At 36.3% G+C, this 26,843-nt stretch overlaps 1 long non-coding RNA gene across 1 annotated transcript; it reads right to left on the bottom strand.

Moving 5' to 3' along the window:
- Positions 1 to 3,093: 3,093 nt before the first annotated feature.
- LOC118766631 lies at positions 3,094 to 4,063 on the bottom strand. Its single transcript, XR_005002568.1, has 2 exons — positions 3,788 to 4,063; positions 3,094 to 3,226 (listed from the first exon to the last, which is right to left on the bottom strand). It is a non-coding gene; the product is annotated as an uncharacterized LOC118766631 (long non-coding RNA).
- Between the last annotated feature and the right edge of the window lie 22,780 nt (positions 4,064 to 26,843).

Genomic DNA, 26,843 nt, shown 5'->3' with positions numbered 1-26,843 from the left:
TATATATATGTGTGCGTGAGTGTGTGTGTGTGTCTGTGTGTGTGTCTGTGTCTGTCTGTGTTTGTCCTCCATCCATTGCTTGACAACTGATGTTAATGTGTTTACGTCTCCGTAACATAGCGGTTCGGCAAAAGACATCGACAGAAAAAAATATTAGGCTTACAAGGAATAAGTCCTGGGATCCATTTCTTCGACTAAAGGCGGTGCTCCAGCATGGCCGCAATCAAATTACTAAAACAAGTAAAAGAATAAAAGAATATATATATGTATATGTATTCAAATAAATATAGATAGATAGATAGATAGATAGATAGTAGTAGTTGTGGTAGTAGTAGTAGTAAATAATGACAATGATATAAGTGGCCAGCAAGCATTTATGCCGATAAAGAGCAAATCCATAGATTTTATAATGAACTTATACTTATAATTGAGGGTACACGAGGTACCAGCGTTGCTAAAAATAAGAGTCAAAACATCCTCTAATAAGCCACCATTTCACTGAAACCATAACAGACCAACAGAAATCGGGCAACGAGCAATGAAATTAACTTACCTTCGCAGAATGAGACAATAGGTGTTCCTGTATCATATAATTTCGAATTTTGAGATTCCTCCCTTAATTCTCATCAGCAGGTCTTGCTATATACCGAGGGTTAAAAAGTTTAATCACTTTGTTAAGTCCGTTAATTGCTGAACGGCATTTATGCCGATAAAATGCAAATAATAATAACTATATAATTATTTGGATATCTATTTATGAAAATTATGCACGGACATCGTTTTTGAACTTGGTACCAGCCGTTCTGCGATTAACGGTCACGACAAAGTGGGTAAACTTTTTAACCTTAAATATATAGCAAGACCAGCTGATGAGAATTAAGGGAGTAATCTCAAAATTCGACATCACATGATACAGGAATATCTATTGCCTCATTCTGTGGCTATCAGCCGCGATAAGTTAATTTCTTTGCCTGTTGCCCGAGTTTTGTCACTCTGTTATATTTTCTGCGAAATGTTGACTTATTACAGGATTTTCGATTCTTACTTTTAGCAACGCTGGTACCTCGTGAACCCTCAATTATAATTATGAGTTAATTATAAAATATATATACATTGTATATCAAACCCAAGCCGCTATATATAATTTGTTTATCCCTGATTGCTACTTCTCGAAAACATTGTTTTAAAAAAAAACACAAATGAGGTATTGAACCTCTTACAACAGTTACAAATTGAGGCGCTGAGCCTCTTACCAATCAGATCTCACAAAATTTCAACAAATATATTCAATCGGTATTTCAAATTGAGGCGCTAAACCTCTTACAAAAATCACCAAGTTCAAATCGGGTGTACTAAGACCTCTTACTCAACCTCCCTGACTAAGTCTCTTACTTCCTGCAGGCAAGTCTGCAGCCGCAAGTCGGGGCCCCATAAGAAAAAAATTGTACGCTTATGTCAATGAATTAGAAATAAAATGTTAAAGGTTATCCTTTCTGTACAACCTTGTATCACATGGAACACGACACGGTGGTTGGAGACCCCTGCACAACAGAGCTCATCGAAGGTCCACAAAGGAGTATTATTACCATCACATTGGGAACGAAGTTGTTGCTGCACACACAGTCATACGAGACTGTGCCTAGTGAAAAAGCTACACGCCTGATTGTCTTTTGCCATAAGCAAACTAAGTCTTCTCTCTACATCCCGGAACTGGCTGGGTTCGTGCCATCTTCACTCAACCATTAGTCCCAGTCGTCTCACTTTTCTCATGATGCTTTTTGTACCCAATCATTTAGGCCCCATATAATTCACTACACTCAGCATCTTCTCTTCATAATGTCCTGTGGATTCCTCTTGATTATACAATTTGTCCAACTAGAGATCCACAAGATGGCTACTAAGTCCGCTAGAAATAGTGACTAGACCTCGCTCAATACATAAATAAGTTGACACAAAATACATGAGAAGATATTAAAGAAGAAAATATTTTTTAATATCTAGCGTCAAAGGGCGTCAAAGAAATGAGATTGTTTGAATTTAAGATGAAAGAAGTGGATGAGACAGACAATAATATCATGCACCTCATTTTGAATAGTTTAATTACCGGAGGTACCTGCCTCAATGTGGAAGGGTTGATACGAGTGGAAGTAAGGACGAAACTCCGAACAATTTAAATGAAGTAACGTTTGTGGACAAAGTAACTTGAAGCTCGCAAACAAGTTTGTGTGCGGGTGCGTACGTGCGTGGGAGAGAGAGAAGGGAAGAGAGAGAGAAAAAGAAAGAAATAAAGGAAGTAATAAAGGGTGATAGAATGAAAGATAGAAGAAATAAAGGAAGAGATATATAGATAGTGAGAGAGATTTTGTACATAACATTCTTAGTCCCAAACACATTGTACACTTCTAACCAAAGCCGAATTGTCAAATTACGTTTGCAGCTACAGTGATGATATGAAAACTATCGAACAATTAACGAAGCAACGACATCACTTTATTAGAGACTAGCTTAAATGCTGCAATGTGTGTGCAGACCTTTTAGACAGCTCTTGTGGAGGACTAGTTGGGCCTGCGGCACACAACTGCAAACAGCAGATTAGCATAACTATAATTTATCTATAATGATTATATGCCCCGCTGGTGTTTGAACAGATGTTTAGGATGGATGGGAATTAGTCCATCATTCTATTGTTCCACTCCCAAGTTGAATTCCAACTGTTGGCCAATTTGTCCCAAAGTTCTTGTCGGGACGTAAAATTAACGAAGCGAATGTCATTTATCTCCCCTTTCATCTCTGACGTCTTCTGACAAGCACCAAGCAAAATGGCGTGAATTTGCCGAGTTTTACTTGCAAGAAGTAGCTTTTGAATCTCAATATTGGACGTCAAGAATCAAATAAAGGGCAGATATTCAATTCCGAGGTTATTCTCATTCAAAAACGGTATAATATGTCTATATAGTGTAAATGTAGACTGAGATAAGGCGATGGCAGACAGACAAAATTTAGTGTTGAGTATAATCAAAATATCTCGAAAATATTATCAAACATTTTAAGAGCAGCAAACTTTATTTTCTTTTAGCACTTACCGATTTTAAAACCCTACTCTCTACATCTGCCCGTGGACTATATGTTGAATATCCATTATTCGTATTCATAAGGCGGTGAGCGGCAGATTGGTTAGCACGCCGGCGGCATTTCGTAAACCTTTACAATCTGAGTTCAAAATTCCCTGGGGCCGATGGTTTCCTTAATCCTTTTGCTGTTGATAAAATAAGTGCCAGTCAAGCATTGGGGTCAATATGATAGACTACTCATTCCACCAAATTTCAAGCGCTGATCTTTTAGTAGATCTTTTAGTAGAATATTTCATGTACGATTTGTATTTACCCATCCTTACTATCATGTCCACTTACAGTCACACGACTGTTTACAATGAAATATTTTGTGTGAATATATCGAATGTAAAGAATTGTCTCTGGTTGGAACCTCCAGGTTTCCTGTCCTGAAATTGCCTGGTTAAGAGTTCATACAGTTGCAGGAACAATACCGGACACCTTGTAACTACGTTATGGTACCAACCAGCATGTTACAGAGGGTGTTTAAGAACTCAAAGGTGCATAAAACAGGAGACCCACACAATTGTGTTCCCTATTTTGTTTCTTGACAACTTCCAGAAAAATCGGTATATTTTTAAAGAAAGTTTCTATAAATACCTCTCAGATTGTGTACATTAAGATTGTAGAGGAATTTAATGTAAAAAAAAGAAAGAAAATTTCGCGAAATTGCACACATATATACTAACATACATATCGTATATATCCACAAAATGGAACTCAAAATTTTGAAAAAATCGGGATGTGTTTCAGTATATATGTGTGCGCGACCTCTATTCTCTTCACATTAAATTCCGATATAGTCGTAATGTATGCCATCTGAGAGGTATTTGTAGAATATTTCTTTAAAAGATATGTATTTTTCCTGAAAGTTATAAGGATCCAAATGTATGGAGGGCACATCTGTGAGGGTCCGCTCAAAATATACCCACAAACACCAAAAACAAGGTGAAGATGACACTGAGTCTTCAGGTGTCGGGTGGGTCCCTCGTCGCACACATTCCCTAGCCTCTAATCACCGCGAAAGGTTGAAAGAGACTGAATATTATTTGAAACGAAGGTCTTGGAGAAAACGTTTCCGCTATTATGACGTCATAATGACAATATGACGAAATCTAGAATTCTCTGGACTAGACGAGAAATTCTTGAATGAATTTCACACAGAGGACGCTACACGTGCACGCACACAATAGCACACACACACACACATGTACTCATTTACTCTTTTACCTTTTACTTGTTTCTTATTTCTTTATTACCCACAAGGGGCCAACATAGAGGGGGACAATACATCATGATTTGGGGTCATGAGAAAGGAATGGAGATTACATAAAAATGATCTTTAAAAATTTACACAAAATCGGAAAACAAAATCGAGGAAATCGGATGATATACAATTTTACAACACAACATAAAATGACATACGAAGTGGGAACACCAGGATTGCCGACCCCACGAGCCCTGCTTTTCCCACTGAAACTCGGCAGCTAACTCATAGCGTGCTCATGTCGCCACTTTCACTCGCAGCAAACGTGCGACACGCTTCCATCTTTTTTCGAACTCACGTACTGACAGACACATTTTCTCTAGCTCCACCTTTCTTTTTAGGTAGAACTTTAAAAAGTTCACCAAGACGGATTCAAAGATCATGGTGCCTGTCTTTACAACTTTCGTTCTAGTCTTCCATATACACTGCGACCTGACATCATTAAGGAAACGCCCTTGTTTCCAGTTCGATGTCAGGCCGTGCACATTTATACAGCCAACATGAACAGCCATAGTCTGCTTACCTTGTTTCGTCTGGGTCCGGCGGACGGGGGGAACCCTTCTCTTCTACCTCCTGGGCCCGTGGAATCGGCGTGCTGGTGTTCTTTTCGACGTCTTTTTTAGCGTCTTCTTCACTCATCTTAGATGAGCACACATCCTTTCGAAAGTCATTAGCAAGTAGATTGAACATTCTTTGTCCCATCACGTAGCATTTCCATTCTCCTTTTCCTTCTGTTTTTACTTCTTCGATGTGGTGAGTTTCCACTCTTCGCATCACTTCTCTATTCGATGTGTTTATTGCCGCGTAAACTTTACTTTCTTTTTCAGTTTTTTTTTAACTTTTTTAACCTCTCTTTTCTTGTTTCTGTCCTTTGACTGAGGCCATGCTGGAGCACCGCCATTTAGTCGAACAAATCGACCCCGGGGCTTATTTTTTGTAATGATAAAAAATGTCTATTTATAGGGGTTGACGCCAGATTGGATGAAAGCAGAAGAGATTGTCCGCTGAGATAGTTCAAGGGCAGAATCAAGGTAGTAGAAGGAAGGTATAGGAAAAATAAAGAGTGTGAATGTATTCTGTATGACTGGTGTTTATATTTGATTTATTTTATGAATGAGTGCTCGAATGTATGAGTGTGTAAAATTGCCTTCATGTATGTGTGTGTGCGTACTTGAATGCGTGAAAGTGTGTTTTGAAGGCAGAGAGAGAGAGAGAGATAGCAAGAATTAACCGTTAATTCTTGCTATCTCTCTCTCTCTATAAATAGACATTTTTTATCATTAATTTCATGGGCTCCTCGTGAGCAGTTGTCGAAAAGCTTGTTGTGCATTTTGTTGGAGAATTAAGTTCCTGGATTTTCCAGAAGAGAAAGCTGCATAATGGACTCCTTATTCAATCGGAATTAGGGACTTTGCAGACTTCGAAACATATGTCGAAAATAAAATAAAGGAATTTTGTTAAATCTTCGTTCAGCTCCATTCTTTCCTATACTTAATATATAAAACTTCAAATTTCTGCACTCAGGCACGGATTTTATGCTCTATGGTCGTAACTTCAACCGTGCCCTTTCTGTTGTGAATTTTGCTACCCAGGTATCGGTTATCTTTCGAATTATCCGTAATAAGATAATTCATTTGTCTACTTATATATATATATATATATATATATATATATATATATATATATATAAATTTATATATAGAGGGCATTATACATACATGCCAGATGGCATTATACATACATGCCACACGCTAAGAGGGACAATTAGTCATTTCTACCAAAAATATTACTAATCCCACCGAATGCAATTTTTCAAAGTAAGACATTTAAAAAATATAGACCTGTATCACAGTGATTTCATACTTACGTATTCATCAGCAGGCCTGAATGTATCATAAATAAACGACCCTGCCCCGCTTAAGCCGATCAGCTAACTGATCAACATCAACGAAGCACATGGGTGAGTTTACATATATTACATCCTGTAAATGGCATACTTTTACGAATTGCATTTCGGGAAAGGAAAAGTTTTTTCGGAATAAAAATTTAGCAATTAAGGACAACTACTTAATAAGGAAAACTTAACAAGAAATTGTCAGGTAGATAGCGTGAAAACCTCATAAGAGAATAAATTTCGAAAATAATTATTTCTTATTGAACATATTAATTTATATATAGAGGGCATTATACATACATGCCAGAGGGCATTATACATACATGCCACACGCTAAGAGGGACAATTAGTCATTTCTACCAAAAATATACTAATCCCACCGAATGCAATTTTTCAAAGTAAGACATTTAAAAAATATAGACCTGTATCACAGTGATTTCATACTTACGTATTCATCAGCAGGCCTGAATGTATCATAAATAAACGACTCTGCCCCGCTTAAGCCGATCAGCTAACTGATCAACATCAACGAAGCACATGGGTGAGTTTACATATATTACATCCTGTAAATATATATACGACAGGCTTCTTTCAGTTTCCGTCTACCAAATCCACACACAAAGCTTTGGTCGGCCCGAGGTTATAGTAGAAGACACTGGACTGAACCCAGAATCATGTGGTTGGTAAGCAAGCTACTTACCACACAACCACTCCTACGCCTATGTACAGCCACTCCTATGTACAGAAACATACTAAATTCTTGGAAGTATTATGGGAGATTATTCATGAAGCCCGTCTTCTATCAGGTCCCGTCACAATTAACCGTCTCCAAATGATTCAGCTGGACCTCGAAAAGAGACTAACAGAGCTCATAGATGTTATCCAAACAACTTGCTCATGGTCCCCTACCCCTGGGTTTCCTGTCAGTTATTTTTGTCCGTAAAACCCGTTCATCGATTTTTTCCTGAAACATTTTTACCACATTTCCGTTGTATCGGAGCTGTAATCTCCCAATTCGGAGAAGTAGCGGCTCTACCAGGAATACCTCTCTGATGTGAAGGCTATGCACTCAATAAAGTAACATATCTTGAAAGACTGTTCGGAAGAACCCCACTCCGGCCGTTTGTATTCACAATCATATTCATTCGATTATAACTCAAGAGGACCAGAACTGCTCTCGATTATTCTACTTCGCACCGCAATGGTTCACCGTCTGTGGTTATAAGATGTATTCACTGATTTGTAGTCAAGAAAGATCCTGACGAAAATTGATTATGCATCACCTCAACAAAGGACGTGGTCACATGTTGGTGTGCAGAGAACTGCGGCTGCTGATGCCCATGTATCTCTTGCGGCTGTAGTGATATTTCGTTGTCTCTGATATGCTGAATACCTCAAGAGAAAACAAAAACTCTGTTTGATCCAACATATAAGATAACCTTACGAGGTTATCTTCAATTATAAGGAGTTGCGCGCCCCCGCTTATATTGCAAAGGTTATCTTAAAATATAAGAAGGGGCTGTGTGCTCAAAAGCTGCACCATCTGGTGTCTCACACAAAATATACCTTGTGGCAAGTGAAAGTCAAACCATTCTGTTTGTATGAAAGTCCAAAAGATTGTCAAAATTGTTGAAGATCCCGCCAGGGCGCAAACTACTTTTAACTCGTTGCGTGCAGATGTTTGTCAGATGTTTGTTGTGCACCATCTCTTGTAATCCAGATGGAGGGTATGTTTTCCTTTTTACTTCGTATATGCTCTATTTGGTACCCCGTGGTTGGTCGCTGTAGAGAGGAAGGTTACTTGTTTCTTCTATGTCTCATATGAAAGTGTAGAAAATACTATGTTTATTATTTGGCTGTCTAGGCTTAAGTAGCTGCCAATTGGCGTATTTTGCGTGTTTTCTAGAAGTGTTCACATGACCATATCCGTTTGTGCCAATTGAATGTTTTAAGTCAGCGAAATAGACCGCTTGCCAGATCAAAAAATGTGCGGTCTATTTCGAACCAACAGATGGATATAAATAAAGAATTTCTTTTGAGATAGCCAGAGAGGAGAGAATTATCACCAGAGATATTTGACGCCATGCTTTGTGTTTACCCCTCACGCATCATCATGTACAAGCTGCAATGAGAACCAAACAGAATTATTCATACCTTCGGAACACAAGCACCACTATATTCTTTTTTGTTAGATTCGTCATGTAGTGTCTCACATTTTGAAATGCTTGCAATTTGTATTTATACGGCTTATGTTTGTTTCGCTTGATATATTTCGGAAATTAAACATTTTAATGTACAATATATACTTCACATTATTACATATTCTATATGTTAATGCAAAAAATACTGTGTTTATTGACTATCTTCAAAATGATCACAGCAGCAATGGTAAGTTCAACGCCAACTTCTTAAGGCAGTTTCGAAAGGCTATCAAGACCAAGCGCCCAGAAAAACTAATGAATTGAATCTTGCTTCATTAGGGTAATGCTTCAGCACACAAGTCCTTCGTTTCAATGGCTGCTGCGCGTGACTGGCTCTGAACTGGTTGATACTCCTCCCTATGTTATGGATTTGGCTCCATCTGATTATCATCTCTGTTTCCCAACATGAAAAACACACAGCTGGGCACCAGTATCGATGGGATGAAGACTTCTCATCTGCAGTCAATGACTACCTAGACCTACAGAATATCGTCTTCACCAATGCGATCCGAACACTGCAACTACTTATGGAAGTGTGTGAGCAGTAAGAGGAACTATGTTAAAAAATGAACTTCATTTAGTCACATTCGATGAGAGTGTCTTGCTCAGCCTATGAGCATTTCAGCCTATGGACATTTAATGTTAACACTGAAAAAAATCCACTTTTTCTGTTAAATATTTGGACCTGGTTTTGCATCACCCCAGAAAATTTTGCTCCCGGGTCACAGTCTGTGTGTAACCAAAAGAACTTTCTTTATCTTTTAACAATCTCATAGACAAATCATTGAAAACGTCGAGTACAGTTTGTGAAACAAATAATACAAGGCGATTTTTTTTCTCTGTACATTCACATTTCCGCTGCTATTAAATCCCGTTCGTAAACCACTTCTTTCCTCCACTGAAAATTAGTCAACCGCTTCCAGTTTATCCCTTGTCTTAGACAATTTGCAAGAGGATTGTTGAAAAATGATCGCAGCTGTTTTGAATCGAACACCTAACACCTAATACCCATTACAGTTGGTTAAGTATTTCAACGTGATATGGATTTTCTACCCTGTCACAGCACGGCTTTATAAGGTTTTTCCAGTAGCTTTTATAATATTACATATTAAGGCGACGAGCTGGAAGAATCGTTCACGCATCGGACAAAATGCTTGGCAGCATTTCGTCTGATTCTGTGCGTTCCAAGCTTAAACCAGCTTTGCCTTTTATCCTTTCGGGGCCGACAAAATAAGTGTCAGTTGAGCACTGAGATCGATTTATTCGACTTTCTTCTCTTATGAAACTGCTGACCTTAAATAAAAAAATTTAAAACAATGATTTTATATATTAGCGTGAAAATTTTGTTGCTGTTGCTTTGTCCAAAGTCATCTGGTCATCCTGGATTTTAGTTGCCAACTGACAAGGGATAAATTACAATATTGTGTTCTTGATATCAGCATAACTGTATATTTGTGATATTAAAGGAACCAGATTTTCGGATCCTCATTGTAGAATGTCTTAGATGACCATATAAATTAAAATCTTTTGATCTGTGTAGGAAGCTAGAAACTGTGAACGAAATACACTGTCAATAACCTTGATTTACGTATCAACTCCCGTTGGAACAGTATCATGAGTTACGGCATATCTTGAGCAACTGAAATTGGTGGAAAACATCTCATTTCAAGTTTGAGCAAACGATTGCTTCTAGAGGGAAAGAATGACAGAAGATACAAGACAATTCCGAAACTCTACCAGCTGGCCGTCATATGTACGTTAACATTTGTAGCTTAACTTGGATTACCCTACAATGATTAGTCTAAGTTTACATTAGTGTGTTACAGAAATTTATTCGATATCAATTGGACAAGTGAAATTGTTTTGATTTAAGTACTTCATTTCATTCGTTCCTCACAATCATTGTCTTCCTTTCTGATGCCTTTTTTTGTTCCTTCGAATATTTGAAGTTATCGTGATCGTCCAGCCAATTGAAATCATAGCATAAATAATCGCCAGCTTTATCGTTTCGCTCAATACTACCAAACCTAGCAGCCAGATCCAGAAAAATCGTAATTACATCAGAATCTTTGCCTGTTTTGCGATCTGGAAACCCTACCGATATTTTGAATATCTGGATAAATGTAGCTAAATAGATATTTATTGAACTTCATCAAACTTTCTGACCAGTGAAAAAAGTAATTACAACAAAAATGGGTCTTCCGCAGCATTTCTTTGTTAAATGATCATTCGTTACCATTCTATGGTGCCTACCCACTAAAGATCAGTTTTAGTACCTAATACATTTTCATATTGGCCATTCAATATTTTCAGGATTGTCTAATAATAGATCTGTGAATATTTCTCCCATTAAATATAGATGATAAAATTCAGTCAACCATAATTTGTAAAAAGGAAATCTTAAGTGCAAGATATAGTTTAATCATTGCAAACACAATTAAGACAAAAATGACCTACAATACTTCATCAAAATATATCTTCAAATATCTTGAAGGTTTGGACAAATGACAGTGGATGAAAAACTGGAAGCAGGCAGCTGTTAAGTCATGAGATTAATATCCTTTGGGGGTGGATTAAGGCGCTAAACTGGCTGAATCGTTAGCAGAATCGTTAACCAGGTAAAAATGCTTTACGGCATTTCGTCTGACTGTATGTTCTGTCTTCAAAATCCCCTGAGACCGACTTTGCCTTTTATACCTTTCGATACCGATAAAATAACACCAGCTGAGCAATGAAGTCGATAAAACTGACTTACCCAAAATTGATGGCCTTGGGCCAAAATTTGAAACCAATATTTTTCTTGGAGATTAAATTTCTTTTCAGTTCAAGCCTTTATACTGATGCAATCATAGGTTTTTACCTAGGGGGTAGCTTTTTCAAATTATTACACTATTCAGTACTCATTCACAAAAAAAAAAAAAAAAAAAAAACTATACTTTATCTAGTCATTCTATAAATGACGGTTAAGTTATATTCAGCAGCCCAGGTGTAATAGGTTCGCACTTGTAAGCATACAGCCAAAAATCAAATTCTCTTCCTATTCAATTTTTAAGAGATTATAATCTTTCGGTTGTCTCCTTTACCGTTCATGACGAGAATTATTCGTTAAGGCAGTAAAACTTTTCTCATCATTATGAACGTATTTTTAATGATTTAAAATTTCTTTCTTCGTTTATCAAGTGTTTTAGATTCCAATTTACGGTTTATGTTACTGGGATCTGGCAAAACCAGGTAATTTTTCAACAGTGACTCTTCTACAAATAAACCAGCTTTACCCTTTGTAGCTAACAATTATAACAGCAGTACTTGGCAAGCCTGTTTAAGTGCTTATCTAAACATTCATTATGAATGAACTAACTAAGAAGTGCAAAGAATTACCCCAAAAACATATTCACGCCCTTATGTATATATCCGTATATAAATACATATATACATACTTACTGATACATACATACATATATATATACATACATATATATATATATATATATATATATATATATATATATATATATATATATATATATATATATATATATATATATATAATATATATATATATACACAAACATAAATATACATACACGCACACGCACGCACGCACAAACACACGCACACATAAAATGTAGAATTAGATATGTGAGGTTTAACGAACTGGACCTTATATTTCTTTTAAAGTTATTTGATACGATGAACTACAGCAGAAAAGGTTTACTTCATCGCGCTTTATGTATTATATACACATTTTTGTCCCATATTGTTTAGGCAGCAATATTTTGCACTGAACTTCCTGTCTTTTCTTGTACCAATTCAATGATATATATTTATATTTACTTTATAATTACCTACCTATTGAATAAACGTCGGAGATCAATCAAAGAAAGATATACATACATACGCCTATACATATGTATCTCTCTCGCTTTATATATATATTCATATATGTGTGTATGTGTGCATATATATATATATATATGCACCATACACATATATTTTACATAGAGAAATTATATATACGCTATCATATATATTCATGAATGTGTATGTATAAATAGGCAAACATATTTATATTCAAGACCAAAATAATATACATTGTAAAAAGAAAAAAAAAACATCACTATCAATGAAAAGCTTTAAAAAAACATAATTTATTGTGTTATTTCTTTAGATATATTATTCTGTTCTGATTTCTTTCAAATTTTTATTTTTATTTTTATATATGTATATATTTCCTGCGTTTCCTTTAATATTATTTTGCTATCTCATCACAGATATAAATCGTCACAGTTAGGCAGTCATATATTTTTGTTATGCTTGGTGTCTAGATCTGAGTCAGTACACGCAAATCCATAATCTGAGTCAGATGAGGTAAAGCCATAACCACAAGCACTCCGTCCATGACCATCCTGAAATATTTTGTATATAATGAACCAAGTTATAGATGCCGGTGTGAGTTATGTGGTAAAAGGTTTGCTTCTCAAACACATGGTTCCGGGTTTAGTCCCATTGCTTGAAATCCTTGGGCAAGTGTCTTCTACTATAGCCCCAGGCAGAGCAAATACTTGTGAGTAGGTTTGGTTAACGGAAACTGAAAGAATCCCGTTATATATACATGTGTTTGTGAGCTTGTGTGCGTGTGTGAGTGTATGTTTGAAAAAAGCTCGTCGTATATGTATGTGCGTGTGTGTGTGTGGGTCTTTGTTTTTGTATTTGTCCCCACCACCGCTTGACAACCGGTGTTGGTTTGTTTAAGTCCCGTGTATTAGAGATGGATAAAATAAATGCCAGGCCTAAAGATTAGTACTGGTGTTGATTCTTTCCATTAAAACCTTTGGCAGGCAGTGCTCCAGCATGGCCGCAATCCAGTGATTAAAATGAATAGAAGATAAAAGATAATGATCCCCAGGAAGATTAAACGATCAAAACAGAATGTTAAAAGGCAGAAGAGTTTCTTATAAAGAAACCAAAGTCTAAGCTTTCCTAGAAAGGAAATTAGGCAACCCCTAGGGACCTGGCAATTGAAATTCATTATATTGACGCAATAAGACTATGCTGTGTCTCTTGCCGTGAAACTACGGTCTTTATAATATATAGGTTTTGAATGAATGCTATTGTACAAATGTGTCCGATTCTATAAGATCATATATGATTTGAAGGGATTTAACTGCTATTTCATGCAGCATAAACGGCCCCGTATTACACGATATATTAGAGTAAGTCCATCAATTGGGCATCAAGTCTTGTGTATGGGCTTTTGTTTCATCCTTTGGTAAAGTTTAACAATGCTCTAATTGTTTTGATACTTTAGAAGATGGGACTAGTAGAAGTCTTGATGTCCAAATGATTATATCAATACTGATTTTGCTGAAATAAATAATATTCAGATTCAGTGTGTGTGTGTGTGCTTGTGTGCTTGTGTGTGTCTGTGTGTTGTAAAATCGAACATAAGTATGTATGTATGTATGTATGTATGTATGTATGTATGTATGAATGTATGTATGTATGTATGTATGTTGTATGTATGTATGTATGTATGTATGTATGTATGTATGTATGTTTGTATGTATGTATGTATGTATGTATGTATGTATGTATGTTTGTTTGTTTGCTTGTTTATAAATGAGGTCTGATCAAAAAGATTAGAACTGGTGCAACAAAAAAGAAAACTACAACACACACATTAATTCGAAATAGTCCCTTTCTGAAGCCACACACTTTATCCAGAGTTGCTTCCATTCACGGAAGCGTTCCTGGAACTCCTTTGCCGTGATAGCGAGAAGCTGCCTCGTCGCATTCTCTAAAAAATCTTAAAATCGTGTTCCTTTCAAGCTGGATTTGATTTTTAAAATGAGGGAAATGTTGCCAGGGGCGAGATCTGGAGAATGTGGTGGTTGTCAAACCTGGGGAATGTTGTGTTTGGTCAAAAACCGCGGCAGAAGTTGCACTGAATGGACAGGTGCGTTGACATGGTGGTATTGCCACGCACCGGACACATGCAATTCTGTCCTTCATTAACGAAAAGCATCCCGCAAACGCTGCAACACGTCAGAGTAGTACGCCTTGTTAATTGTCTGACCAGGTAGAGCATACTCGTGATGAACTAAACCCTTGCACTCACAAAAAAAAAAGTAAATAGTGTCTTCACAGGCTTTTTTTTTCAATCTCGAAGAGCTTGAGGTCTTCCACTGGGAAGACAGTGCTTTGGTTTTGAGGTCATAGCCTAGACACCCTATTCGCTCCCAGTCATGACCGTTTCTAAAAACTTATAAGAAGATCTCGACACACTCAAGGAGGTTCTGCGCATCTGAAACCCAATCTTGTTTTTGGTCAACTGAAACCAGTTCTGGCAAAAACTTGTCAGACGCATGTCTCATACTCAAATCTCCAATGAGAATGGACTGAACTGAACCGTAATTAATATTCACATCATTCGCCAACTCCTACCTGGTAAATATATAACTCTATGGGTTTGTGTGTCATCATGTTTGTGATTGTCCTCGCCACCGTTTGACGAGTGGAGTTTGTGTGGCACTTTAAGCAGATATCTTCTACTATAGCCCCCCGCGTCGTACAAAGCGATGTACATTGGTTGATGGAAACTGAAGGAAGGCCGTCTTGAATATATCGTCGTCATATAAGGCACGCTTGCAACGCTTCGGTGACACTACCACAAAAGTTTTACCGATTAAGCACGAGTTCTTCAGCTGCCTTGCCACTTCTGAGACAATCCATTTGTATACGACTCTTCCTTCCGTGATAATGTTTTCCAGACCTCTACTTCTTCGAATAAGTCCATAACAGATAAGCTTTTGTTTTTTCACAATGTTCAAGAGTTGCTGTCTGTCACCTACGTATTGTAACACCTATTCATTTGTTCGACGGTTCTTGTAAGAGACACGTGACATTCTCCTCTACACTCAAATTTTGAGGGCATTAATCATAATATGTGTGTGTGTGCGTGCGTGCGTGTGTGTGTGTGTGTGTGTGTGTGTGTGTGTGTGTGTGTGTGTCTTTGTGTCTGTCCATCACCACCGCTTTACAACAAGATTGGTTTGTTTATGTCAACGTAGCATAGATATTAAGCAAAAGAGACGGATATAATAACTACTACGCTTAAAAATATATAAGTACTGTGGTATGTTCCTTAAACTAAATACCTATTTCTTTACTACCCACAAGGGGCTAAACACAGAGAGGACAAACAAGGATAGACAAACGGATTAAGTCGATTATATCGACCCCAGTGAATAACTGGTACTTATTTAATCGACCCCGAAAGGATAAAAGGCAAAGTCGACCTCGGCGGAATTTGAACTCAGAACGTAACGGCAGACGAAATACGGCTACGCATTTCGCCCGAGGTGCTAACGTTTCTGCCAGCTCGCCGCCTTAGACTAAATACCATCAAGACTATCCCTCGGCATGGCCGCAGTCTAATGACTGAGACAAGTAAAAGACACATACAGACATCGACAGTTCAAGCAACACAGGAACTCCACAACATATTTGCAAACACCGAATACTCTCTTAATTGAAAAAAAATCTTGTTGCTTTGTTTGCGACCGGCTTGAACTCTCTTCAGATGGACTTAGATAAAACTCAAAGAAAAATCATACATAAATGCATAAATATACACACTCATATCTGTGCATATTATGTGTATGCATACATGCATGTATGTATGTAAGCATGTTAGTATGTATATATATGCATTACGTATGTATGCATGTATATGTGAGTGCATGTTTGCCTGTCTATATGTATTTGGTTAGTGGAAAGAAAATGCAACGTCATGATGTGTGTAATACATCTTTAAGGACAACATGAATCTTAGCAAATTGAGACAATGGTCTTAGTGGATGGTTCCGTCTTCAGACAGGTTTTCTAACTACAGACTTTCATCCTAACCTTGCGTTTTCTTCCCTATATTCAATCAGGAATATTTAAAAAAAATAAAACGTCTATTTAATAAACATTAGGAACATTAATGGAAATTCTAAAATAAGATGGAGATGTATTATCCTTTCGGTGCCACTGGGATTTGAACTAGGGTTACTGGATTTGTGTGGGCTGACACGGCCACGGAAGTTTACACTTTTGACATCTTGACATTTGATTCAAAGCAGCTTTTCCTGGTACCATCATTTCCTGGGTCAAATCTCGTATTCATGGACATGAATACTAAAAGACGCTCAGAAAATTGCTAGCATATGCGATGAATAGGTATGACCCGCTTTGTGATATGCATAAAAGCGCCAATACAAACATTGGCCTCCCACTACACAAACAAACATAAGTACTCGTTCACACACACTCACGCGCATAAACAAGCATATACGTATACATACATACATATATATATATAAATACACACACACATATATATATATATACATATGTGTATATATATGTAAACACACACATAAACACACATCCATATGCACACATATATATATATATATTTACACACACACACATATATGTATATTCACATACACATAAACACACACATATATACACATACACACACACATACACATAAATTCGCACGCACACGCACACACACAGTCACACATATACACACTCACACATACATATATACATACATATCATTTTGCTTACATATATACAGAAACATCTTTCTTCCATAAACTTCCTTGAGGAAAATACTGCATATACGCCCACATAACACAGGCGCTTGTTTAAAAATGAACATCCATAGAATCACTCATGTGTACCTCATATTTTGTTACCACGCTCTTTCTCTCTCTCTCTCTCTTCCTTCTCACTCTCCCTCTCTGTCTGTAATTCTTTCTCTCTCTCTCACACACGTACTCCCATACGAGCATCCAAACACCAACACGCACACACACATGAACATGCACATACAAACGTTCACACACACATACACATCCATACAAATATATATATAAATATATATATGCAAATAGTATATACGCAAACAGGCGTACAAACATACACATGTACTCAACTCCGTAACAACAAATACACTCGAATACACACACACACACACACACACAATTCATAGACAATCACTTACAAATGTCTCCCTTCCATAAATCTGAATACACATGTCAACAATCCAAATATACACGAACCGTAAACAAAAGAATATGCACTTATGTCTCTCCATACATACGTGCCTACATTGGTTTCTGTGTGTGCCCATATATCTTTTATCATTTACCTTTTACTTGCTTCTGCCATTTGATTGCGGCCAAGCTAGGGCACCGCCTTAGCGAAATTTGTATACAGTTTCTCTTCTCTATCCCAAATCATTATATCAGGTCTATTGCTTACATTTTATTGAAGTTTTCACCAAGATATTCCACCACCGCTCCTTTTTATTATGAGTGGCTATGGCTTCCTTCATACATTGGGTTGTTATTTCTTTTTCCTCAGGGTTATCCTTTCGATGGGTCTCGTGTACTAACCAGAACATCATGTCTCATCGGTAGATATACCATGATGACATTTTCGAACAACAGCTTATGATCTGCGTGATATCTACGGTGTTAACCCCACAAAGTACGCATCGGTTGTCACATTTTTCTGCATTTGCTGCATCTCTGGCCCTTTTGTGCATCAGGTATTTGGTTGATATTTCCTGTTCCTGAATTGCAAACGCATACCCTTCAAAGTGGGAGGTAGTAACCCGCTTGTTGGCCCACGATAGTCTACTTTGATGATCAATGTTGCAGTCATTTCTGAAACTAGTAGAAACTAGAATATACATGCATGGTCTTCTGCTTATATATACGCTCATCTTTTCATCTGGTGATACGCTGCAGTAGAAGCGTGCGATTTCTTTGAGTATGTGTTTAAAGCTATCAGACAAGAATGCTGCTCAAGGAGCTGCCTTCCAAGTCTTATGATGTTATCAGCCTCATGTATGAAAACGAAGGGATGCACTTCGACACTTGGTGGTTAAAAGATGTTGCCGAAAGGAAATAATACGACATTTAAAGATAGTCTGGATCGCTGTTGAGCATCTGCCACTTTGCTTTCGTTTTATGTATGTATGTATGTATGTATGTATGTATGTATGTATGTATGTATGTATGTATGTATGGATGGATGGATGGATGGATGGATGGATGGATGGATGGATGTATGTAAGCATGCATGTGTATGTATGTGTGTGTATGTATGTGTATTAAGTTAGACATGGCCTGGGCCAATACTGGCCAAAACCTTTCTAAGTTATTCTAAGTTATATATATATATGTGTGTGTGTGCGTGTGTGTGTGTATGTATGTATGTATTTATGTATGTATGTATGTATGTATATATGTATGTATGTATGTAAGCATGCATGTGTATATGTGTGTATGTATATATATATATATATGTGTGTGTGTGTGTGTATGTATGTATGTATGTATGTGTGAAAGTTTAGGGAGGTCAAAAATCTGAATTTCACATTATATTACAAAATCTACCCTTGAATCGCAACATATGTATACGATGCATAATTTCTCACCCGGTTCAATACCATCGTCTGGGCATTAGGTAATTTTGTGGAATCTACTTTGTTGCATTTAAAACAAGACTTCTGTTTCAGCATACTTTACTCCCTCAGCAGGCATTGAAACGGCTCTTGAGCACTGCCTTCTTTCCCGACAAAACGATGAAATAAACTCTCTTACTCTTTTACTTGTTTCAGTCATTTGACTGCGGCCATGATGGAGCCCCACCTTTAGGCGACCAAATCTCCCCTAGGACTTATTCTTTGTAAGCCTAGTACTTATTCTATCGGTCTCATTTGCCGAACCGCTAAGTAACGGCGGACGTAAACACACCAGCATCGGTTGTCAAGAAGGCACTTGCCCAAGGTTCCACGCAGTGGGACTGAACACGGAACCATGTGGTTGGTAAGCAAGCTACTTATCACGTAGCCACTCCTACGCCTGGTGTTGGTGTGTTTATGCGGCCGCAACTTAGCGGTTCGGCAAAAGCGACCGACAGAATAAGTATGAGGCTTAGCAACAAAAGAAATAATTAAGTACTGCAGTCAATTCATTCAATTGAAAATTCTTCAAGGCGGTGCCCCAGTATGGCCGCAGTATAATGACTGAAATGAGTAAAAGATAAAATATACTCGCACGCACACACGCACACACAGACACACTCTCTCTCTCTCTCTCACACACACACACACATATTCACACTCACACACACTGTGTTACTGTGTGTGCATGTATTTATTTATGTATGTGCGTTTCTAAGCGTATGTTTTATACACATTTACAAATACACTTTACGCCACTAAAATATGATAAATCTAAACTGACTTAACGAAATGGGAACTCAAGTGTTCGATAATGATCGATAAAATCGATAAAATACTGGCATCATTGCACTATAATTGACTAAAACACTCGAGTCCAGTGCCCCAGCTTGGTCGCATTTCCTGTTAGAGACCAAGAAGGGAATAAAAACTGATCCACTAACCTACTGATGTACTTGCTGATATATTTCCTTTCCTTCTTTATCCCTTCCACTCGTCAAAAGTAACCCCAACTTACTCGTAAGTAGCCCAGCTGGAGATCAATGGCTTTTACTCTACTTGTCATTCCGACTGAATTTCACCATTCCAAGCACTACCCTAAAAGTGCCCGCCAATCTTAGCAATTAACTCCAGTAATAAACAGAAGGTCAAACTGAACTTAACTTCACCAGAAGATCACAAAGGTCATCGGCAATGCCATACTTTCTCCGAATACACAACGCGCACGCATGAGTATATATTTAAATACATGCTTGCATATATATATATATATATATATATATATATATATATATATAAATTAACAATTGAGGATAAAATCTTTAAAAGAAATTATCAGTAGTCAGCGTGAAAAAACCTCGTAAAAGAAAAAATCCGTAAATTCTTCCTCTTTGAAAATATTCATTTATATTTTATATTATATTGAGGGTACTACTATTCGTAGATACCCTCAATTTTTGCATTCCCAAAGATACCCAAAGTTTTGCATTCGGTAAAATTTTGTTTATTTTTAGTAGTTTTTACCGCATTGGTCCCTCTTAGCGTGTTGGTATCTACGAATAGTAGTACCCTCAATATATATATATATACAACCATATTTATATATATATATATATATATATATATATATATATATATATAAACTTACTTGAAATGGATGAGTGGCGTTCAGTCATATAATTACGTGTGTATATATATTAAATTTCTTAAAAACCCACCTTTTATCAATTCAAAATGAACAATTAAAGTACGCCATCAAGAAAATTACATATAATAGAAATATTAAAATTAAAATTAAAATAAAATGTGAAGGATTAAGTAAATTGCAGAAAAATAGTAATACAAACGTATATAATTTGTAGAATTATATATGTTTTGATTTTATTCCCTTGAATAATAATATATATATATATGTGTATGTATGTATACATATGCATATATGCATACATATATATACTTACATATATATGTAAGTATGTATATATGCATACATGGATACAGGACGTCACAAAACGTAAACAACATGAAATACGAAGACAAACTTGGGTATGCAAACACAAGGAGAGAAAAGAGACAAGTAACACAAAGAACGACCCTTCATCTACTTCTCATTTCGAGCATTTAACGTCAGTGCTCAAAATGTGGAGTAGATGGACAGTCGACGGCTGATAAAGGGTTGTTCTTTATGTAACTTTACTATTTTTCCATTTGTTTCTCTTAGTGTTTGCATACCCAAGTTTGTCTTTGTATGCCATGTTGCTTACGTTTTTTGTGATGTCCTACATCCATATATGTATATATATATATATATATATATATATATATATATATATATATATATAGGGAGATGTACTCGCATAGCAAGTAATTTGATCTGAGATCGTGTGCTGAAACGAAAACAATTGCAGCGTGGAATGTGTTTATAAGCCATTTAAGAAACACACAAAAGCCGTTCGATTCACTTCAACATTTAAGTTTAATTTGTCAAAATATTTTCGTCGCTAAAATCCGCGACATTGACATTGACAAAAATCCGTGCAGCACGTGAACAGGTCGCGGATTTTAGCGACGAAAATATTTTGACAAATTAAACTTAAATGTTGAAGTGAATCGAACGGCTTTTGTGTGTTTCTTAAATGGCTTATAAACACCTTCCACGCTGCAATTGTATATATATATATATATATATAAACATATTAGTTTCTAAGTGTGCATTAGTTACAACTCAGTGTTTCACGGAGCCGCATGACAAATGATTGGTACAGTGAACTTTGAGACTATCGCATATAGATATCAAATAATTCAAGCAGTTCTGATCAGGGAACACTGAAAATACTGACTTTCTGGTCAATAGTTAGTTACTGAACATTTGATACGAAAGCAACTAGGCAAGACAATAAATACTTGTACACTTATAGTCGGTTGATATCTTCTGTGAGAAAGAAAGTGGGGAAACCTGTTTGTCAGATTGTTTGAATTTTCTATAGACTTGAATAGAATGTTAAGGAAATGTGTTTACTGTGGAACAATTTTACTGTAAAATTATTACTTTGAACTTTCTCTGATCTTAATTCTATAGCTACAAATCACTAATTACCTTGGACCCATCAAAATTTATGGGCTGATATTTTTTCAGAAGGATATCCGCTAAAGAAATTTCGATGTGCTTAACACATAATGATGGTTTTGAGGAAGAATTATTGTTAAGTACTTTTATTAAGGTTGCATTATTGGTTTCCTTAAGAGATTTTAATAAGGTTGAGGATAGCAGTGAGTTTGAGTCTTGCGGCTCATACACCAGCATGTTTGTGAATATGTATGTGTATGTATGCATGCATGCATGTATGTATGTAAATATATATATATATATACATATATATATACAGAGAGAGAGAGGGGGGAGCAGAGTGTACGTACGCCGCTATATATATATATATATATATATATATGAAATATAAAATGGGACAAGAACGCAAAACATCCAGACAGTTAGGTGATACAACAAGGGACAGCAGAACATCCAGATAGACGATACAAAGAAACCAAGGACGGATCATTCGAAGCCTTCGATCCTCAGTCAAGCACCAGATTATCCTCGCAATTTCGGCTAATTATTTTTGAGATTGCTCCAATCTGGCCAGCCCTAAGGAAAAAAACTAAGCTAAGAGCATTAGATTCCTTGGAAGAAAGCAGCGATTGTATACAAAAACAAGGACGGAAAAAAACGGACAATGTTACACAAATATAAATACAATAATAAATACAATAAAAATAATAACAGGACATAATAACAGGAGTCTTTCGACTAAGGACTAATTGAATTAAGGTGGCGCGTATGGAAATGAAGTCTTACGGCAGAGATACAAAACTTTCACATACACAGGAAAGACCTTTTATTTATAATGTAAGACCTTCTAATGTTCTAAAATCTTCCCAGCCTTGGAATTTTATCTCATTCTCAAAAAACACACGCATATATATATATATATATATATATATATATATATATATATATATATATATATATAAGTGGAGGCACAATGGCCAGGTTAAGGCAGCGGACTCGCGGTCGAAGGATAACGGTTTCGATTCCCAGACCGGGCGTTGTGAGTGTTTATTGAGCGAAAACACCTAAAAGCTCCACGAATCTCCGGCAGGGGGTGGTGATCCCTGCTGAACTCTTTCACCACTCTTTCTCTCACTCTTTCGTCTGTTGGCCTGCTCACTTAGCCAGCGGGGTGGCGTCATTCGAAGGATGAAACAATGCGAACGCATTGTGACCAGCGATGTGTATCAACATCTGATATATATATATATATACAGAAACCAAATGATAAAGACAGGTGAGGGAACAAACAAGCGGGTGAATTAGTTTGACGATTGGGAAGAATGGAAAGGTCTTTGACGTTTCGAGCCTACGCTTTGCGACAGAAAGGAATGAGAGAAAAACAAATGGAGAAAGAGAGAAAAAAAGCGAAGGAAAAATGTGTGACGGGATTAACAGTTTCGTAATATGTGTATATGTATGTGTTTGTGCTTGTGTATGTGTTTGTACGTGTGTGTGTGTATGTATGTGTGTGTGTGTGTGCTAAGAAATTCGCTCATATTATCAGGCTCAGTCCCATTGAGCAGCACAAAGGGCAGGTGACTTCTATTATAGCCCCGGGCGAATCAAAGTTTTTTAAGTGGATATAATAGAGAGAACCTGATTGGAGCCTGTCTTATGAATACATGCATGTACGTATATGCACGTGTGTATGTCGGTCTGTGTATGTCGGTCTGTGTATGTGTGTATTCTTGTCTGACTGGTTTCGTACTTCTCACGTTTTCACGTCAATTCGCTGTTTGCAAGCAACAGCCTCGCTAACGGCGACGTTTTGTCATGTCATTTTGCGAAAACAGATTCGATTTTCTTAACGTGTTTTGACATATTCTGCGATCATCGTAAACAAAAAGTTTCTTCCTTTGATGAGAACGGCACATATGCATGCATACATGTGTATTTGTTTGTGTGTGTGTGTGTGTGTGTGTGTGTAAGTGCGAGTATGCGGAAGTTAATTCATGTTAGCATGTGTATTCATGTATGTCGATGAAAGCGCGTGTCTATATGCACATGTATGTGTGCGTAAGTGTAGGCATTTTTGCGTTTGCTTGTATCTGTATCCGTGTATTTTTGTCCATATAATATATATATATATATATATATATATATACATGTATGTATGTATATAAGGTAAGCAGAATTAGCGATTATAATAACCGACTAAGAGATAAAATAGACCCGTATATACTATCGGTATCAGTTACCCGTGTTATATCTGGGTATGGCTATGCAGGCGCACTATGCTCGTAGAGTATTTTTTTTTTTTGCTTATCTGAGGTTTTCTCTGTTTTCTGATTATATATATATATATAGAGAGAGAGAGAGAGAGAAAGAAAGAAAGAGAGAGAGAGAGTGAGTGAGAGAGGGGGTGCAGGCGTGGGTGTATGGTAGGAAGCTTGCTTCTCAACCACTTAGTTCCTGGTTCAGTCTCACTGCGTGGCACCTCGGGCAAGTGTCTTCTACTTTAACCTCAGGCCTACCAAATCCTTATGAATGGATTTGGTTAACAAAAACTGAAAGAAACACAGACATACACACACACACAGATACACACACCTAAATATATACATATATATATATGTGTGTGTGTATATATATTTTTTAGTGTGTGTGTGTCTGTCTGTCTGTCTGTCTGTATTTGTGCTAGGCTTACCAAGAATAAGTCCTGAGATCGATTTCTTCGGCTAAAACCCTTTAAGGCGGCGTTCCAGCATGGCCGCAGTCAAATGACTGAAACCAGTAAAATAATAAAAGAATATATATATTATATGCACGGTCATCTTAGAATTGCAATTTGTGTGTGTGAGTAGGGGCACGCTTTCATGTTAATGTGTGCGAATGGTTTTCATGGGATAGCAGGAGAAAGGGGAGGGTAAATTAAAGACGTAGATTTATTTATTTTTTTTTTTTGCTAATCTTATCTTACAGTTATCGCCGCCACAAAAGTCATTAAATGGCTGATGGTCAAATCTACGGTCAATAATTTCATCTATATGATAAATTCCAACCGGCTTTTATTTTAAATTTATTTCAAATTACCTGTATATCTTTTATCAAAATTTTTTAATTGAATGTTGCAGGAGATAGGTAAATGTTCGGTCTAAACGCCCTAATGAAGACATCCCAAAGCATTCATTTGGTCGATGGTGCCTTCAAATCATGGCATTTGAGGAAACGAATAGACTATCGAATTATTACAAGTTTTCAAATATTATGACAAGTACTACATAACATTTCATGAATTGTATAACATTGAATGAGATATGAAATGAAATACTGTCCGTTTCATGTCAATTTGACAACTCCTTTCCTCATTTAAAACATTACTTATGCACACACACATACACAAGCACGCTCACACATGCACACACACACTCAAATGTGTGCATATCCATATACACATCCACGTATATATTTATATACGTATATGTATAAATATACATACATATATATATATATATATATATATATATATATATATATACACACAAACATATATATAAATATAGATATGTATGTATCTCTCACTCTCTCTCTATATATATATATGTGTGTGTGTGTGCACGTATGTATGTATGTATATATGCATGTACTTATATATTATTTATATTATTATATGATCGAACGCCACGCATCCATTTCCAAGTAATCTTTATATATATATATATATATATATATATATATATATATATAACGGGAAGCTTTATGAAAATAGACAAAAGACGAAGGCAGGTGGGAAACAAACAAACAATTGTATTAGTATGGCGCTCAGGAAATATAAATAAAACAAGTCTTTAACGTTTCGAGCCTACGCTCTTCAACAGAAAGATACACAGAAAAGAAACACGGAAAGAAACAAGGAGAGAAAAAAAATGCGTGCAGAAGCATGAAATGAATGTAAAAAAGTGATAATATATGAGAAAATAAAAATACAAACATATATATATATATATATATATATACATACATATATATATATATATGATTGATTGATTGATTCTAGTTTCAGCTTATGAGCTGTGGCCATGCTGGGGCACCGCCATTTGGTGTTGCTACTTGGTTTCACTTTATGGAGGCTTTCTAGCAACTGCTATTTGGTGCATGAGAGAGTTCGATGCAGCTGCCCTCATCTGCCCCTCCTGCCGTGAAGTTGGTTCATCTGGGACACCTGACAGGAAGAGATCCAGCTTCATTTTAAAGACATCTGTATCCACCCCATGCAGGTCTCTCAGGTTCTTCGGGAGGATATTGAAGAGCAGTGGGCCTCGGAAGCCCAGGCTATCACAGAATCTTGTCCTACATATACATATACTATATATATATATATATATATATATAGTATATATATATATATATATAATAATAATAATAACAATAATATTATTATTATTATTATTATTATTATTATTTGAGGGAATAAAATCCAAACTTACAAGGAATAAAATTCAATTTAGAAATACTAAATCAAATTTCACACAATATAATATATATATAGAATTAGAAAAAAAAACACCTTTTATCAATTCAAAATGCACAATTAAATTACACCATCTAGAAAATTACATATAATAGAAAAGTTAAAATTAAAATAACAATAAAATGCAAAGAATAAGTAAATTGCAAAAATAATAATTAAATCGTATATAATAGGTAGAAAAACGACACGTGTTTCGCAGCTATATTTAAGAAATGATTATAGTAGTAGAGAAATCACTTTTATATAAATATAATCGCTCA

Source organism: Octopus sinensis, linkage group LG16, assembly GCF_006345805.1.
Source record: "Octopus sinensis linkage group LG16, ASM634580v1, whole genome shotgun sequence".
NCBI classification, from domain to species: Eukaryota; Metazoa; Mollusca; class Cephalopoda; order Octopoda; family Octopodidae; genus Octopus; species Octopus sinensis.
The sequence above is the reverse complement of the archived record's forward strand: the minus strand, read 5'-3'. Positions and strand labels throughout refer to the sequence as shown.